Source organism: Felis catus, chromosome B1 (genome assembly GCF_018350175.1).
Source record: "Felis catus isolate Fca126 chromosome B1, F.catus_Fca126_mat1.0, whole genome shotgun sequence".
NCBI classification, from domain to species: Eukaryota; Metazoa; Chordata; class Mammalia; order Carnivora; family Felidae; genus Felis; species Felis catus.
This window is the reverse complement of record NC_058371.1, coordinates 29607039-29627488: the sequence shown is the minus strand read 5'-3', so window position 1 is coordinate 29627488 and position 20450 is coordinate 29607039. Positions and strand designations below refer to the sequence as shown.

General features: G+C 38.4%; 1 protein-coding gene across 6 annotated transcripts in view; it reads right to left on the bottom strand.

Moving 5' to 3' along the window:
* Positions 1-20450, bottom strand: part of NRG1 (neuregulin 1) — a 1111639-nt gene that overhangs the window by 849433 nt on the left and 241756 nt on the right. The gene's annotated exons all lie outside the window — the stretch shown is intronic.

Here is a 20450-nt window from a genome sequence, read left to right as displayed (position 1 = left end):
AAAAAGAATGAAACTGGACCCCTATCGTACACAGTACACAAAAATCAACTCAAAAGAAATTAAAGACTTGAACACAAGATCTGAAACCATAAACCTCTAGAAGAAAACACAGGGAAAAAGCTCCTTGACATCAGTGTTAGTAATGAGGTTCTTTTTTTTTTTTACCTGCCAAAAGCAAGGGGGAACAAAATAAATAAATAAACAAGTGGTACTACATCAAACTAAAAACGAAACCATCAACAAAATGAAAAGGCAACCTATGGAATAGGAGAAAATATTTGCAAACCACACATCAAATATCCAAAATATACAAGGAAATTATACAACTTAATAGCAAAAATGTATATATATTTAAATGGGCAAAGTACCTGATTAACATTTTTCCCAAAGACATACAAATGGCCAACAAGTACATGAAAGGTTCTCAACATCACTAATAATCAGAGAAATGCAAATCAAAAAACACAATGAGACATCACCTCACACTTGTTTGGATGTTTATTACATGTGCTATATATACATACATATAATACATACGTACACACACACACACACACACACACACACACAGGAATATTATTCAGGCTTTTAAAAGAAGGAAATTATGTCATTTGCAACAATTCAAATGAACCTGGAGAGCATTATACTAAATGAAATAAGCCAGACAAAGACAAATATTGTATGACATCACTTATATGTGGAATGTAAAAACAGTTGAACTCATAGAGACAAAAAGTGGAAAAGTGATTGCCAGAGTCTGGAGGGCAGGGGAAATAGGGAGAGGTTGGTAGAAAAAACAAACTCCCAATTATAAGATGAGTAAGGTCTGAGGATCTAATAGTGACAATAACAGCTAATAATACTGCATTATATAATTGGAATTTGCTAAGAGAGTACGACAAACGTTCTGTCATGCACACGTACGCACACACCCACACCACACAATATCTCTTAAAGTACCTGGATTCTTGTACCTATTTAGGATCATGGTAACACAACTGCTATAGCTTGCATGAAGGTTTTTAGTCTGGTTTATAGTCTCAACTTACATACCACAGGCATTGTTCTGGAACATGTCATTTTATTAAATGCTGAGTGTCTCTTATAAAAGCTCTAAGTAAATGAAGTAAAATATTGTCAATTTACCTCAATTGTCTTCCTGGGAAACTAAGAGTACGTTAAAATTGTGGGAATAGTGCCTTGTGCTTAAAAGTAAGATGAAATTAATTCTAGGCTGAAATACGCGCGCGTGCATGCGCGCGCTCACACACACACACACACACACACACACACACTGTATATTTTATGAGAAGCAAAATGATTCTTTCCCAGACAAGATCATCCAGAACACTGCAGAGAATCTAGCATCCCTGCCTTTGCCAATCACTGTAAGAATAAAATAAAATCTTGAAACAAGTATAAAACTCCCAGGATGGAGCACTGCCCTGTTAAGGAATAGCACTCGAATTGTAAGGATGCTCCTCACCAAGATTTGGTAAAAAACATATGATTGACCATATCACAAAACAAGCTACAAATTTAAACCTCTAGAATACTCCATAGTAGTAAAGTTTCATGACAAGTCAAACGAAATGACACACACACACACACACACACACACACACACACACACACACACACACGTAGAAAGAGAGAAAAGAATGATACAGATAACCAAAAGAAGCCTGGTGTTCTATTTTATACAAAAAATGTAGAGAACAATAAACACATTTCAAATAGTCTGTAGATAGCTTTTAAGGTCCATTCCACCCCTAAGATATAGATAGATGATAGACAGGTTGATTGATAGTTAGGTAGACAGGAGATATATATACCAGCCAGTCTATAACAGATTATAAATATGGCATAAAAATAAGTTGCTTGTTATAATACTAAACAATTCATCAATAAATATTTTGCTGGTATCTTTAAAGTTTAACATGGCTTTCTAAAAAATATTTAATTTGTGGGCCACCTGGGTAGCTCACTTTGTTAAGCATCTGACTCTTGGTTTCAGCTCAGGGCATGATGTCACAGTTGGTGAGTTCAAGCCCCGCATTGGGCTCTGTGCTGACAGTATGGAGCCTGCTTAAAATTCTCTGTCCTTCTCGCTCTCAAAATAAGTACACAAACTTAAATTTTTTTGAAGATTTAGTTTGCTTACATCTATAACAAGGCCATCATCAACTTTTACCTCTGCCTTTTTTTTCTAAGCAGATAATTAAAGATACAGTGTGCTCTCTAGAGTTACTCTCCTATTTGATATTCTTCTTCTCACAATCAACACAAGACCAAAGTCTTCATTTCTTTATGGAATTTGACCGAGTCTCTTGAATAGTATTAGGCTGTTCTTTCCTTTGCTCTTGCCATCCCCCAAACCATTAAAAATTACAAGAATGTCAATGTATGGAACAGAAATGTAAAATATGTTGTCTCAGCCTGTGGTTAAGGAAGCATGCATGCACTTTTATTTTTATTAGAGATGGTAATGCAGTTTGACTGATGAGTTTGTGTATATATTTTTTAATCAAGTGTCAGTACTACACTCTTGTCCAGCCCTAGCTGCTTCTATGTGAACTGTCCAGCATCATTAATGCAGTGCCTTTCTTTAAAAGAATGGGAGCATGCAGAGAGAAGTGAATTATGGGGGTCGAGAATACTGAATGTAAAACATCTGTCTTTATCATCATCAGCCTGACAAGCAATATCTGAATGTAAAAAAACTCTTCCCTCTTGAATTCTTTTTACATTTTCTCAGACCCACTGTCCTAATATATATCCAACCCATAACTAAGAGGGTTGTTGACATCATTACTTACCCTCCTATTCATCCATTCATTCACCCTTTCAACTGGCAAATTTTTATTCACTATTTATTATAGATTAAATATTGAATGTTCTAAGTCAAAGAGGCTCAAACACATCAAAGCATTAAATCAGAATGTTTTGCTTATTCCTCAGATGAAGAGAAAGTTTTGGAAACAGTTCCCTCTTCCAAATAGAAATTGGTTAACTTAATGAATGCTTATTACAACCAACTGGATAACTGACATTGTTTCCTCCAATTTTTAGTTGGAGAAATGAAGGCTCAGCAATTTCAAGTAACTTTAACAAGCCTAAATAGTAACTATTCTTTTTTTAAGTTTATTCATTTATTTGGGGGGGGGGAGGGGAAGCATGGGAAAGCGAGTGAGGAGAGGCAGAGAGAGAAGGAGAGACAGAATCCCAAGCAGGCTCCTTGCCATCAACGCAGAGCCTAATGTGGGGCTTAAACTCAAGAACTGCGAGATCATGACCCAAGCTGAGATCAAGAGTCTGATGCTTAACCAACTAAGCCACCCAGGTGCCTCTAGCTAGTAAGTATTTTTTTTTATTTTTTTAATGTTTGTTTATTTTTGAAGGAGAGAGAGACAGAGCATGAGCAGGGGAGGGGCAGAGAGGGAGGGAGACACAGAATCTGAAGCAGGCTCCAGGCTCTGAGCTGTCAGCACAGAGCCCGATGTGGGGCTCGAACTCACAAGCTGTGAGATCATGACCTGAGCCGAAGTCAGACGCTCAACCAACTGACAGTTTCACTACATGATTGTTTAACTACAAACATGGTGGTCTTAAGCAATAGGTCCAGATTGTTGAGAAATCTTAAAATAGGTTATATGAACAAACTAGTTTTTAATTAGGCCTGGTTCTAGATGTTTCTGTGATCAATTCATTTTTTCCCAAGTTTGTTTTTGGCATGGCTTTGTTTAGGACAGAGTTCTCAGAAAGTCAGCCTCCTACCTATGGCAGATCTGAATGTGTCCCCCTACTATCATGAGTTACAGATGCCTAGAACACAAATTTAGGTCTCTAACAATAGCTGAACAGCCTTCTGCTTCCCCTGGAAGCTCAGAAACTTCTTCTGGGATAGTTTTATTGAGAAATACATGCTTATCCCTAATTCCTCAAGGGAATTTCATTGTAGAGACACGAATTACTTGCCCTCAGATTAAAACCTACAGAAAAAAAAGGATAGCAGTAACACAGCAGCAGCAGGAATCATTATCCCAAAGTCTCAGGGAAGATTAAAAGTTGCGCTAACACAATCCAGAAATCAGTGGATATCAACCTCTGGTTCTTGTCTAAAACTCCTCCTGCAAGGGCCCATACACCAGCAACAAGATCATGGTAAGAGGGGAAAGGAGGAAAACCCACAACTGACATTCTGACATCGCCTCGCTTTGTGGTCTCAACACCAAGGATGGCCTGTCTTTTGCTGTGTTTAAGCCTCAGTAATTCATCAGGAAGTTTTCTCAGCTCTTAAGCTCAAAAGTACATGTTGGCAGTCTAGATCTTAAAAATGTCCGTGATAGCAAAAAAGAAATGCATTATCATTGAGGAAAGCACCTGTTGGGATGAGCACTGAGTGTTGTATGGAAATCAATTTGATAATAAATTTCATATTAAAAAATAGTAATATAAAAATTAAAAAAAAAGAAATGCATTATGAAGTGGCCCCTATTAGAGGAGGACCTATTATTCCTTTCTTAAGAGTATTACCTCTCCTGCAAGCCTGTCTCCCCAATCTAGATAAAGGTAATATTTCTTCTAAGAAGAAAATGTGCATGGACTCAATTATGAGAACACAGATGCCCAGGCTGAGGCAAAGAGATTCAAACATGTCTTTTGTCAACAGTGTTGGTTTTGTACATTTCATCACCTCAAGAAACAGCAGGGAAGGGGTGTAGGGGTGCTTCCAACACTCGATTCCCAGAGACAGGAGATCTCCCCAAGCACTAGGCTCTCCAGATAAGGGGTGGGGGAGAGCAGAGTTTCCAATTCCATTTCACCACGCAAGCGCATTACTTAAGTGGCCACTGGCTAAGCTCTTTGTTGTCCTGGAAAAAGGTGCTGGCAACCATGAAAATGACAACTATAACTCTGGGATCCCCTGTCACTTTCATGTGTGTTGGTTTTTGGTTATTGTTTGCATGGTATTGATTTAGAAGGGCAACAATGTAAGGAGATACAAAAGTTTAAGGAACCCTGACTCAGAATGACATCTGATTCATCACAATGGATTTCCCTCTTTGTTCCCCCAGTGGGTCACTTTTGTGCTAACATGTGGGAGACACTTTACAAAAATCAATAGCAAGACATTTCTGCTATGAAACACTGTGTCTCTAATCTGCTGACTTCTCAAAAGTCAAGGCATGTAGATAAAATCTAGTTCATCCATCACTTTAAACTTCCAGCATTAACATAAAGAAAGAACATGCCAATTGATTAGGTCTCTTATTTGTCACATGTCTTTGCTGGACAAATATCAAGCCAGTTAAATCCCCCAACTAGACTCTAAGGATTCATTTGCTCACCTGGATTTATAGAACTGCAAAACATCATGAGAAATGGTATGTTTCTTTCATAAAATGATAAATATGCCAAAAACACAGGCATGATTTAATTATACAATATGACCATCCAACGTCCCTTTCAGCCTTCTGATACAATGAAAAATCTTTGTATACTTATCAGAAACTTCAAAAGGAAATCACACTTTAATGGTTAAATCAAAGAGCACCTTTAAATGGCAGTACAATGCAAAGCAAATCCCTGTGCCTTAGCAAAAGAACAAAACTCTTAAAGAATGCAATTTTAAATGGAAATGATCATCTTAACATATGCAGACCATCCTGTTGTTTTAAACCTGCTTGAAAGCTGCTTCAATAGGGGCACCTGGGTGACTCAGTGGACTCTAGATTTCCATGCAGGTCAAGATCTCAGGGTTCATGAGATGAAGCCCCCGTCAGGCTCAGCACTAAGAGCATGAAGTCTGCTTGGGATTCTCTGTCTCCCTCTCTCTCTGCTCCTTCCCACGCTTTCTCTCCCTCCCTCCCTCAAAAATAAATAAATTTAAAAGAAAGAACGAATGAAAGAGCAAAAGAAAGAATGAAAAAAAGAAAGGAAGGAAGAAAAGAAAAAAAGAAACAAACACTACTTCAGTAACACTGTGCTACTTTGGGCATATTTTAAAACACACAAACTCCTGGGCACACCAGATTACTTTTCTGATCAACACCTTCACAAATTTAACACCATCCTGTCCACATGCTTTTGCTGCCAAGTGGTGACAGTATGTATATACGTTTTTATGCTGGTCTTCTCTGGACGGTCACATACCCATGTCACAAAGGAAATGTAAGCATTCTTGAGGTTCTTCTCAGCTTCTCTTTCTATGGAAATCCCCTCTGGTTTCTCTCCTTTTTCTAATCCTGATTTTATCTTTTCCCTCTATTAGTGAAATGCAAATCCATAAACCCCACCTCAATGTCTATCCTAAAAGAAGCCTTTCTATAGCATTCTTGAAGCTCCCAAAATTTCTTTCCTGCCTCTAATCTAAATATTTACAGTGTGTAATTGAGGTTAACTGCAGCTGTCCTCTTTGCTAAGCCTTATGTAAGATCTTAATCCTGAAGCTCTGGTCCTGAAAAGTAAAAAACAAAATAATAATTTGAAAACCTATTATTTCTTGATCAGTTCTGAAAACTCAAAGTTATGTATGAGATGTTTACATAAAACTAAACATGCGTTTACCTGAGTACAGGAAAGTAAGAGAACTCAAAGATCTGGTTTTGGTTTACAGAGCAATGAATGGCCTTGCTTCAACACGCTCACACATTTGAAAATGCACAACCAATGAGAAGTATTAACTTTATTATTATCATCCAGTGTTTCTACAGCATTGTTTTCAAAATGCTTTCATGTTAACTTGTTTTTCGTAAGATGAACATGGTATTCCAGTCTCTGCATTGTTACCCTTATAGTGAACAAGGGTAGAAGACAGAATAAAGTGAGCTGATCCACTATGCATTCCCCACCTCTGCCATCTTCTTTCTTAATAGCTGATTTTTTTCAGATGCAGACAGAACATACCTTATTAAGAGAGTACTCACAGCCATTTACTTCATGTCTCCCCCCAAAACCATATAATAGTTGGTGTTTTCCTATATCCCACAGTAATATAAGATAGTAATAATATTGCTTTGGGCAATGTTGAAAACTAACAGATGTCACCAGGAAAAATGACTGAGACATGAAAAACTCTTATTTATTCTGGACCTAGTTTTGAAACAAAGCAGCCATAAGGAAGTAATTGTCAGACTTCCACAGGGCGCGAAGTCTACTGAATGTTGCCAATGTCATTTAAACGAGAAAGAGGGTATTTTAGTACTGAGGGGAAAAAATGCTGAAAGGACATAAATGAAAGGGTTATGGGAAAGAGTCCTCTCGTAAATAGGGAAATGCGTAAGTAACCTTGTGAATTAATTTTCCATTAATTTAGTTCTTGGTGATAGAAAACAACAGGCATGTAATTAAAAAGTTCATTCCCCATTCCCACTGCATTCAAGAATTTCTGCAAGTATAAGCGCTCAGAGCTACTGAATGAGCACCCACAATGTTGCACATTATGTCCTGTACACAGGGCCATTCTTAAACATGCTTCAATCTTGATCTGCTGTCCAGGGAAAGCAAGGACATCTGCTTGATGCTCAATGAGTCCTTAATGCTGGCCTTAGTCATCAATGAGTAGCACTGACCGGGCAATGCTGTCCTCTGTTAACAATGCATAAAACAGGACCAGGTAAAAGAAAATAGCATTATCCTATTGAATTCACTTTCATCTCCTCTTGAATGGACTCTTTTCTGCCAAAGTTGCCCATGGGAAAAGTAACTCATTTTTCACAGGGGAAAAAGAATTAATTATGGGCCCAGAGCCAATAGGAACACAATCAAATTAATTCCTTGTTTTTGATTTATGTTTTTGTTTTAAGGAATTGGATGTGCGTGGAAAAGGGGAAAGTTCTTAACAGTTAAAAAGAGTTTTTGTTTGGTAGTTTTGTTTTTATTGTAAGTTTTTCGTTTGTTTTGTTCTGTTTTGTTTTTTAAGTGAGAATCACAACTTCTTAGTGGAAGTTTCAAGAAGAAAGAAAATGCTGACAGTACAGGGCTGACTCTTGACACCATTCTTACCCTCCTAGGAGAATGTCACACAGTGGAGCGGCATGCTCACAGGAAAGGAGAAGCCCTGAAATCAGGGAGCGCTGAGCCAAGTTCAAAGCAATATGCCCCTTGCTGGGAGTTATTTCCTGGGAATACTGGACAAAGGCAGGGCACCCCATTTTGTGAAATGCTTTCTTTCTACCTCCATGGAACGAAGCACCAGGGCTGGGATTGAGTCCATGCCCCTCTCTATCTACCATGCCATTGAACTTCCCCAAAAAATGCACGTGTATTTAGCATTCTTTAAGAAAAATGTGAGCCTGGAGGCACAAACACAAGGAAGTCAAACAGGCACTCCTTTTTTGAGTCTTAATTCCCAAAGGATCATTCCACCACAGAGACCTGACTTTAATTTTAATTTCCTGTCAGTATTGGGCATTGCACAGGAGATGTAGAATTTAACCACTGAGCCGAACATTGTTTCTGTAGGAACAGACTCGAGCAGTCCCTTGCACAGCAGGTGCATCTAAAATTCTTAGGAAAAGACCTGACAATCCATAACAAAGGTTTCCAATAAACAAATCACGAACTTTAACCAGAAAAAACATTTTAACTTCTCAAGCTTCTCTTTACAATGACTCCAAAAAATGGCCCTTAGGAAACAAAGTAAAATAAAAGGAACAATCCAACCACAGCTATAGGATTGGTTTTATAATATTTTCGCTTTTTCCCAAAACCTTTCCTCAACAGTCAGGATTCTATAATCCAGCAGCACTTATAAAATAGTGTTAAATCAGAGAAAGAGCTCATATTTCTCCACTCCATGCACAAAATGAGCTTTTCATTTTCCTTCAAAACCAACATACCTCATCAAATTTTAGTGCCTTTCCTTCTAAGTTTTTATCTTAAACACTCATTTTTAAACTCCTCCAGAATTTATATAAAAGTATTCTATTTTTATCTTTCTATTGTTGTATTTTATTGAGCCATCTATGTTATCAAGACTATCTCTTAATTGGGCTCCTTACCTCCTGATTACTTTACCCTGTCCCTGAATATAATTAGACTCAATTTACCAACCGACTAAATTCTAATATTTTCCTTCACCATGATCTTCCCAACCCTTTTGTCTTCTTATCTTGCCTCTGCAAACAGGCTTCAGTTTTCTTTCTAAAACATCCTCTTTTGTTCTTAGAAACTAAGGAAAGACCAGCAACCACAACATAATACCCTGCTTTTTTCTACAACTTAAAAAAAAATTTTGTCTCCTCCTCAGCTCAAAACAACAGAATTCCTGGGATCTTAAATTACTTTGCCACTCACTGTTTTCTTACTAATTTGTAGCGACAAAGTACTGAAACTGTTCAGTTATTTTTCTTGATCATATTACTGCTAATTAGTGATACCTGGACACTTATCCTAATTTGAAGATTCCAAAAGGTACTATGAATAAGGTCCAGTAAGGTCACTCCTTGCACTTTGAATCATACTGTTTTCCAGTAGACTCACAAGTTCCATGCATCCTTAAAGGTATTTAGATTTCAGTGCTACCTTGATGGTATTTGGTTATCACCCTATGACAATTTAAGATGTCTGTCCTTTAATGACCCTTTAGCTTTTAGATTTATGTTTCAAACTGGCTGAAAATCATAGATGTTCAGGCAGATTCTTCCCATGCACCTGAAGTTCAAATCTAATGCAGAGCAGAAATAATCCCAGAAAGACAAAAACAGGAGATTAATATAGACAAGACTCTTCTTTCCATAGAGAGTGTGGAGCAGATAACAAAGCCTTTCTTTAACCAAGGACTGTTTAAAGAATGAGGTCCTAATATGAAGTAGGTTCAACAGAATATATGTCAATGTACACTCCACTCTTACCCCCCCCAGTTCACAGGACATCATGCTGGTAGAGAACTTCAAGTCTGTTTGGGGCAGCTCCAAATCTAGAAATGGGTACCTGTGTGGTTGTACCAAGGCAGCAGCTCATGTATGGGCATCATTGACAGGGGAACAGGCTAATGTCTGCGAAGTCAGTGAGTCTACACAGGCACAATGTTCTCCAGGGACTATCAGCCTCGCCCTGCTTTGATGTTGGGCAGAGAAGGACACCTGTATCTGCTGGGAAGAGATTAGAGTGTCAGATGCAGACTTCACAAGCAGCTTAAGCCTGTGGGATAAGGTTAAACATCTAAGACTGACCCAACATTAATGAGACCTCCATCACAGCTTTATCATCAAAGATACATATTTGCTCCCATCACTTTAAGCTCATGTAACAGGAGTTGATAACTGCTTCACCACAATCACCACATAACACTAAAAACTCAAGTTTTTAGCGCACTTCACAGGAGTTTCCCTTGCCCTCTTTAAAGACTCACAAATACCTATGAACTAATTCCTATTTTAGAGGTGTGACGCATACATCACAGCTAAGTGCAGAGACCACAGGATCACCCAGAGCTGAGTTGATTCCTGTCTTTACTAGTAATTAGCAGGGTGACCTTGAGCAACTAACATAATCCCTCTAAACCTTGGTTCCCTTATATATAAAATGTCAATGATAAAATGTCATAGAATTGGTGTGAGGATTCAGTAACATAAAGGACAGTGCATGGAAAGAGATCATTTAAGATTAGCAGGTGTTAGTGGAAGGTGAGGTTACTAAAAGAGCTACAGCTTCATGATAATAAGGAAAGAGGAATAAATTTAAAAGAGAAAGAAGACAAAAGCATAATGACAAGGTCACAAGGAATTTACACAGACTGGCCTGATTATACATTTGTGTGGGGCAGTAAGATAGTTGATTCACGGGCGAATGCAGGTCTTATGTTTTGGCAGAGATCCACTGAAAGGAGAAGAATGAATGAATGAACACCCAATCACAACTGGGCTTGCTTGCCTTATCTGGTCAAATTAACGATTGATCCGTTTTGGTAAAAATCTATATTTGAGATGGTTGCACTGCCATTTCCATTAGTCATTTCCCTGGGGAATTTCCCTGAGCTGATGACTTCATGCCTATTTACTGACCTCTGATATAAAACCAGGTGCCCCAGGAGCTCCTGGATTCTAATCCCAGATCTCCTCTCATCAATTTCTAAGGCCCATCTGAAAACTCTGTGCATGTGTTTCTGGGATGGTGGTTTACAACTGCTCAGAGCCATGTAGAGCTGGCTGCCTGACACAGCAGATAACCATTCCTAGCACACTGTCATCTTGACCCTGAAAGAATGAGACCACAAGCAAACAACCACTGCAGGCAATATCTTCAACCAAAGCATTTAGAAAGTCAAGAGCAGTTGGTCCAATACAATTGGTCAAATTATTTTTTACAATACACAGAGACACATGTATTTTGATAGCTGCCTATCAAATACAAACCCTGATTCCCTAACTTCCCTAAAGCCTTAGTTTAAAAGTGAAAATTTGGTATTTATCCTCCTATGGAAGTCAAATATACTTCTTAAACCAGGAATTAAAAACAATAGTCATTCTCCTAAGTGATCTGAAGCCAGAAAAATTTGCCTTTTTCAGCTTCTAGTTAATATTTTTATAAAACATGGAATATATTTCTGTAAAATATGAAATATCCTATAAAATATATAAAATTTTTTAAAATATTCCAGTGAATATTTGTCTGACAATCCAGTATTTGGTGATATCTGAACATTCCTAATTCAGGATGTAAATTACTGCTTATAGTTCAATTTTCCAAAAGAGTACCAAGTAATTATACAATAGGGCCTATCTTGTATCATGTGGTTTTATGTGATATAAGTATATCATAAATTAAACCACTCATGAGAGACATAGAAATAACCAAAACTGAAACTAGAATAATGTATATCTCACAAAGGATTTCAGAAGGACAAATACATTTTGGAGAAAAAAAATTTAAACAGTTTTGAAATATATAAATTAAGTTACCTGTTAGGTGAAAACCTTAAACAAACTTAACAAGTATATTTAAATATCTAGCAATATTATTCACACATTCTTGTCCCCTCTTCTCAAGGTTAATAGGACAGAGGCACAAATGTTCATGTGTACATTTTACATTTTTTGGCTTACCACATTCAAAAAGAAAGCAATATTTTCCCCCGGGCAGTTCTGAGTTGGATAAAAGGAAACTAAGTAGGAAACATCTTTCTTGTTAAGTGACTGTGTTCTCTGTGCTGGTTTCCAATGAGGAAGAAGAAAAGAAGTGTTAAAAGGCTAGGTCCATTCACATAACACTGGGATGGGACTGAATTTAAACGACAGCTCAACCAAACAAGCTAAAAGTAGACATCCTAAAATTTTTATATAATAAAAAAAGATGGTAAAAACTAGTGTGTGATTGAAGAACTGCTTTTCTAAGTTTAGGAAGTGTACCCACAGAAAATGCATTACCTACACAATTCAATAACTATAAATGAAACATAAAAATTCACTTATACTATACTTTAAAAAATCACTTCACTTTACAACTGAAAAATGGAATGGACTAACATTTTAAAAGCTACCCTCCTATGCACGCATAGATACTGCTATATTTTATGAAGTTTGCACCCATCTCGATAATATCAACATCAGATCATTTCAGCTCTCACAGAGAATAAGAACCAAGAATTGTATTAACATCACACAAGAAATTACACTATATCCATAAAATATACAAAATAAATTGTCCAATAAACCTGCATTTATAGCATATTATGGGAGCATTTTCAACTTCCATTCTAACATGGGGACATAAGTAGCGTTTGGGCTCCTAATCAGTCCTTATTCTCTGCTTCTCTTTTCTTTGCTCAAATGGACCAATGGAAGCCAACAAATTGCATCCCTACCCTTCCTCCTCAAACAGGTTTTAATAGTAAAAACATCAATAAAGACTTGTTTTCTGGCTCTGGCTTTGGCACTCTTTTGCTGCCTAACCTTTAATAAATAATTTCCTTTATTTTTGACTGAGTCTGCACAATCCCTACAGATGGGCAACATCTCCCCTCAAACTCCTCTCATCTACTTTCAGGAACTCTGGAGAAGGCTGCAGCCGCCTTCAGAAAGGAGACAGAGGGCTTTCTGAGACCTGATGCATGAGCAAGGAGGTAAAGGAGGACTTCTTCATCTCGGAGTTGTGCCAGTAGTTGCACTGTGCTGACAGCTCAGAGCCTGGAGCCTGCTTCAGATTCTGTGCCTCCCTCTCTCTCTGCCCTTCCCCTGCTCATGCTCTCTGTCTCAAAAATAAACATTGAAAAAATGTTTTTAAATGAGAAAAACAACAATTTTTAGATGATTGTAATAATTCTTCTCCCAGTAAAACTTAACTGCTACTTTCAGAGAAACTTTGAAGAACTGTGGTTCTATTTTACAGATGAACAATTGGAGGCAGGGACAGACACCTGCCAATATCTACCAAATAATTAATGCTATAGCTATGAGAATGTTCACTACTTTTAGTTCCTAAGAAATCATAACTCTCACTTATATGCTTCAAGTTATTAATCTGAGCACGTATTTCAGTACCATCACTGTGGTTGGACAGACCAAGGACACTGAGTAGGATGAATGTGCTTATGAGCAGATTGATAGGGTAAGAACCAATGAAAAGATGAGAGGGACCAATGAACTCTGGAGTCCTACTTTTAAACCCTTCAACCCCACTTCCACCCAAACTCCCATGGCCAGAGCTCATACTGACCACGTGGGAGGAGATACGAAGGCAGGTAGTACAAAGGAAGGAGCCAAGGAGCAGCCCTGCAGATATAATAGACAACTTTACGGCCAATAGAGCTCAGCAGAATGTGCAAGGCGACAGATGGTTCCCTATTCCCCAACAGTGCCTGCAAAAGTAGATGACAAAGTTGACTTTCGATGGACTCTTCCTATCTCAGCTCAGGACCACATTCACTCATTCTTGTTATCAGAGTTGCCATTTCTAGCTGACACACAGCAGTTTCCACATTTTTTAAAGGTTGCATGTTTGAAGTCATTCTCACGGGGAGAAAAATCAGTTACTGTGCAGACGAAAAGCAAGTAAAATTACTTTAAATGCTGATATTATTCTTAAAGGGCAAATCAATTTCCAAAACGAAATTAAATGGAAAAGTCATTAAAGAGTCATGGGAGGTCTAACACATGTGTTTAGGTATATCATTTAGTTGCCCAAATCAAGTTAAGTTCAAAACCAATGACTTTTTGCCTCTGAACAAACAGTTTACAAGAAAAAGTACAAATATCAAAAACTAAGGCTGAATGTTAGATATTCTCCCACAATCTAGTATCAGGCTGCACAGAATGTCACCCACGACACTATTAGAATGCATATTTTCATTATCTTCCCTTTCTTTACAATAATTATCAAACCAAAGTTTTACAAGTATTTTTCAGTTTGAAAGAAATCTTGGTAGGTTTTACCCGGCTTAAAAATAAATGTATATACAATTAAAAACATTTCCTTACTCCTCCCACAAATTTTCTCTCTACACATACAGGTGACAGCTTATGGTTAATGTTCCAAAAGTCCCCCATGAGAATAAAGAGGTACGTTCTACCTGTTGTAAATTAGATCATATGTTTGCCTTTTTAAATCTATATGTTAAGGGCACCTGGGAGGCTCAGTGGGTTAGGTGTCCGACTTCGGCCAAGTCATGATCACAGTTCATGAGTTCAAGACCCGCATCGGGCTCTGTGCTAATAGCTCAGAGTCTGGAGCCTGCTTTGGATTCTGTATCTCCCTCTCTCTCTGCTGCTACCCTGTTCACAGTCTGTCTGTCTCTCTCTCAAAAATAAACATTAAAAATATTTTTTAAAAAATAAACATTGGGGCACCTGGGTGGCTCAGTTGGTTGAGCATCCAACTTTGGCTCAAGTCATGATCTCACAGCTCGTGGGTTCGAGCCCCGCGTCAGGCTCTGTGCTGACAGCTCAGAGCCTGGAGCCTGTTTCAGATTCTGTGTCTCCCTCTCTCTGACCCTCCCCCGTTCATGTTCTGTCTCTCTCTGTCTCAAAAATAAATAAACGTTAAAAAAAATTTAAAAAAAAACATTAAATCTCTATTTTAAAAACTAAACATTTGCAAAGACTTCTATCTCTCCAAAGCACAATATTAAGGTTGTTTACATTCTAAACCTAATCACGAGCTGAAACACAATTCCAGAATGACATTATGGTGATCACGTGGACTGTACTCAGCTTTGGAAATGCCAAGCCTGATAACAGACTGCTGTCATCCTGGCTCTCACATCCTCACAAAACAAGAGGTACCAGGTTTTCCTTGGTCAAATGACAGGATGAACTGTCAGACTCTTCTCCAAGAAGTCTGGAAAGTAAAATCTATCACCTGAAATGAAGACCCTATTAATAGCAGAAGAAGAAGAAGTACCAGATGAGGTGATGTCTTCCCAATAGACTCATACTGGGTTTAGGACTTTTTTACAAAGATGATTTGGAAAAAGCTTTTGTCCATCAAGGAAAGAGGAAGGAAAGAGGAAGGAAAGAGGGCTTTGGGTCTCAAATTTCTCATTTCAGGTTTCTCTTAACCCAGGCTTTGCCTATGCCTCTTGCCTTCCATCATATACCTTCAGATTCATGGAAAACTCCAAGTCTAGCTGACTGCATTGCAGTGGTTGCACAGTTGCAAAGGTTGCTATGTGGGAAGCAACAATTTCTGAGAGAACCAGAACAGAATTTTGTAATTTCATTATTTGGATTTTTGCTCTTCTACTTTAACTGGGTGTGTGTGTGTGTGTGTGTGTGTGTGTGTGTGTGTGTGTTTTAAACCATTTACAGTTAGGTTCTAACTAGGGGAAACTTTTTTATATCATTAAAAATCTGGTTATCAATTTTGATGGCTGCCTCCACTGGGAAAGTATATGCATTCCCTTGTTAGCAGAAAGAGGACATGATATTAATTATGCAAACCCATCTGTGTCATACCAACAAGACTTTTATCTGAATAGGACAGCACTAGTCTTCCTTCCAAATGAGCACTGTAATCCACACAGCATTGAGGTACCCAGCTAAGGAGGACAGGAATGTTCTAGACTCTAATGGCCATGATTTGTGTGTTCTTTTGGTAGCACAATCCTTGTTAATCTGCGTCTTTCTCTTCCTGCCCTTGTCCTTCACTCACACTATGTTTTCTGACATAATAATAATTGACAATGACACATATGTAACACTACATTAGAATGGTCAAGGTACCTAGGTGGCTCAGTTGGCTGAGTGTCTGACTCTTGGTTTCAGCTCAGGTCACAATCTCAAGATTTACAAGTTCAAGTCCTGAGTCAGGCTCTGTGCTGACAGCAAGGAGTGTCCTTGGGATTCTCTGCCTTCTTCTCTCTCTACCCCTCCTCTGCTCATGCTCACTCTCTCTCACTCGGTCTCTCAAAATAAATAAACATTAAAAAATATTTTTACAGAAAAAAAAAGAATGTTCATTTTAATATCACTAAGGTTCCAGCCTTATCAGAGAAAAAGTCAAGAGATTCTGTCTTTTGATGGAGTGCAAAGTCACTCAGTGGTTTAAAGAGATCTCAGTGTTTTAAATTTTTTTTAACGTTTATTTATTTTTGAGACAGAGAGAGACAGCATGAACGGGGGAGGGTCAGAGAGAGGGAGACACAGAATCTGAAACAGACTCCAGGCTCTGAGCTGTCAGCACAGAGCCAGACGCGGGGCTTGAACTCACGGACCGCGAGATCATGACCTGAGCCGAAGTCCGCTGCTTAACCGACTGAGCCGACTTAACTCGGTGCCCGGACATCTCAGTGTTTTATTTATTTTTTTTTTAATTTTTTTTTTTAACGTTTATTTATTTTTGAGACAGAGAGAGTACGAATGGGGGAGGGGCAGAGAGAGAGGGAGACACAGAATCGGAAGCAGGCTCCAGGCTCTGAGCCATCAGCCCAGAGCCCGACGCGGGGCTCGAACTCACGGACCGCGAGATCGTGACCTGGCTGAAGTCGGACACTTAACCGACTGAGCCACCCAGGCGCCCCGATCTCAGTGTTTTAAACAGAAAACAGGAAACATTGTTTCTATCCTACCTACTCAAAACAGCTGTTATGGGGGTCAAGCAATATAACATGTGAAAGCATTTTGAAACTTTTTCAGGACCCGTCACCAATATGTAGGAACAGATCCATTAAAGTGAACTGAAATCTCATTTGGTTAATGTAGGTGGAGCAAAATGGAACTCTGAGACAATTATGTGAATGAAGGGAAAAAAAATGATAACTCTGGCTATTGAAAATGATCTCTTTTACTAGCCCAGGCTTTTGCTTTACTCAAATACAGGGAATAATCACTGGTGGTTTGTTTGTGGGTTTTTTTTTCCCCTTTGCCCTAACTTAGAGAGAGAGGGTCAAAGCTGAAGATATTATTGTCATCATTATTATTATTGTGCCACACACCTGCTAGTCACAATTCAATAACTATTGAACATATGGCAATTGCTTTTCATGCTAAAAAAAATAATAGGCATATGTTGCCTGGTTAAACGACACATCTAATAGGTTTCAAAGCTGATTCACAGCAATCATTCACAGCAATGATTTGTATTTTCACGACTAAATGCCCACCACACAACCTTTTCTTGATCTAATTCTGCTCCCCAGAACTATTTTACTGCACAAAAGGGCTCTCTTATTCTAAATGGTTCTTACTATGCTTCAACAGTATGAGTGTTTAACAGTTATAAACATCGCCACACACATCTTCGACTTTAAAATGCACCCTGACATTGTTATAGCATTTATAGAACTTAAAATTGATTAATCATTATAGTATCTATTTTGAGTCTCTACCACAAAGCAAACTCCCGGAATGCCTTTGACTCTGTATCAAAGCTCCCTCTCATCCAATGTTCTTTCCTTTGTGAGCAAATTGGGATTCACTCTGTTCTATTTATCTCCCTGCCACAACGTGGCTATCCCTGTCTCACTCATGAATAACCCTGAAAGCTAGCTAGCTAGCTGAATACTTTGCTTTCCTATGCACAGTTTTGCTGCAGGGGAGGAGGGAATGTTATTTCTAAGTATTGATCTGGAGAAAGAATTAAGCAGGCAGGTGTACAGTCCAAATTTAGACACCTATCATGGGGGAAAATGGCCAAGGGAAAAAAAGTTGCAATGAAACTCAAGTTAAAATTTCCAGATTCCATCTGACTTTGGAGAGCCAAGGTCATGCTATAAAAGGTCAGATAAAAGATAAGTAGCATCTTCATTTGCTGAAAGATAAAATAAGAACCTAACAAAGTTCAAGTGACCTTAGGGAAACATTTCTCTTTAATAGTAGAATGTATAATAGATTATCAACCACATCTTTTGTCAATGCTCAGAGCTTCTGTGTGTAGATATTTCTCACCTTGTGCTATGGTGGATGTTAAATTCCTTGATAGTTATGTAAAAACCATTTATAATAAAGCAAATTGTAAAAAGTAATTTTTAATTTAAGACACCATTATAGCTATTCAGTTACCAAATATCTTTAATATTTCCTATGTTAATTACATGCCCCTTCCAAGAGACCAATGGTTTGTGGATGAGCTTCAGAAGTGGCAGTAAATCATTTGATGTGGACTGCACCAGTATGAAAATAATAGCCTTCACCAAAAAATGAGTACATCACAGACTCTGCTGTGAAGGAAGAACATGATTATGATGGACCTAGGAGCTATAATAATAATGAAATGAAGTCGATGTTAGTGTGGCTTGTTGCTGTCTGTTTCGTGGCTTCACAGACTCCAGTACTTGGCATAATACCAAAATTCATCTGATATCTTTCAGTTAATATGGGTCTTCTCTTTGTATTCTCTTCTCTTCTCTTTTACAATTTGATTTTCAAATAAAACAATGTTAATAATAAAGTATTTGTCTTTCAACATATTTCTAAAGTTGACACTTCTGATTATATCCAAATAGAGAGGATACAATTGAAAACACTTTTATATTAAATAAACTTCAAATAGCTCAAGGTATGATGTCTTTCACCATGCAGGCATCCAGAATACTCAGACAATCCTTTTAAGAAATGTTGTCCAATTTTTACTCTTAATAACCACACAAAATTGGAAACCATCTTCAAAAAGACAGACACTCTTAGTGTAAGGCTGCTCTCAAGACAGCATCACACATTGACTAAAATCTTTTAACAGGTTAAAAAGGAGAGAAAACTGTCTATTAATTAGCAGTATGGACTGAAGATTCTGGTGTTTCCTTTCCTCTCCTTTGTCAACATAACAAATGATAAAGCACCAAGCTTACTCATTCTGAGAACCTGATCCCATATGGTCTGGCCTACCTCTCTCTGAATCGTTTCATTTTTGAAACATTCCATTTCTACTCACGTATCCTGTAGTGTGGAGAATAACACGACCAAGGTTAGTAGAGTACCTGCAGCCTGGAGACAGGAAGGGGTGTCTGCAACCACAGATGCAATGGAAAATAAGTGATGATCAGATTTTGTGACTAAGAGCTGCATGTGGGTCCCTGGGAACACAGGTTCAGTTGAGTCAAATAGGCATATGTGATTCAAAAAGAGAGCAGGTGACAGGAAAATGGATGACAAAAAGTACAGACTCTCTTGAAAAACCTTTGGCGAGGAAGCAGGGAGGGGATAACCAGGGAACTTATGTCTGGATATTCCTCCAGAAACAATTGAGAAGAAACAATGAATAAATCCCTGGGGAGTCCTGGCTGAGAAGGGAGGCAAGAGGAGCCAGAAGGGAAGACGGTAGTGATAAGACTCCCCCCTTGAAGAAAGAGGATCTCTTTTGCACTGCTGGTGGGAATGCAAACTGGTGCAGCCACTCTAGACAACAGTATGGAGGTTCCTCAAAAAACTAAAAATGGAACTACACTATGACCCAGCAATTGCACTACTAGGCATTTATCCACAGGATACGGATGTGCTGTTTCGAAGGAACACATGCACCCCCATGTTTGTAGCAGCACTGTCAACAATAGCCAAAGTATGGAAACAGCCCAAGTGTCCATCGATGGATGAATGGATAAAGAAGATGGGGTATACATATACAATGCAGTATTACTCGGCAATCAAAAAGAATGAAATCTTGCCATTTGCAACTACGTGGATGGAACTGGAGGATATTATGCTAAGTGAAATTAGTCAGTCAGAGAAAGACAAATATCTTATGACTTCACTCATGTAAGGACTTTAAGACACAGAACAGATGAACATAAGGGAAGGGAAGCAAAAATAATATAGGAGCGCCTGGGTGGCTCAGTCAGTTGAACGTCCGACTTCGGCTCAGGTCATGATCTCACAGTTCGTGGGTTTGAGCCCTGCATCAGGCTCTATGCTGACCGCATGCTCAGAGACTGGAGCCTGCTTCAGATTCTGTGTCTCTTTCTCTCTCTGCCCCTTCCCCACTCACGCTTTGTCTCACTCTGTTTCTCAAAAATAAATAAAAGTAAAAAAATAAAAAATTAAAAAAAAATAATATAAAAACAAGGAAGGGGACAAAAC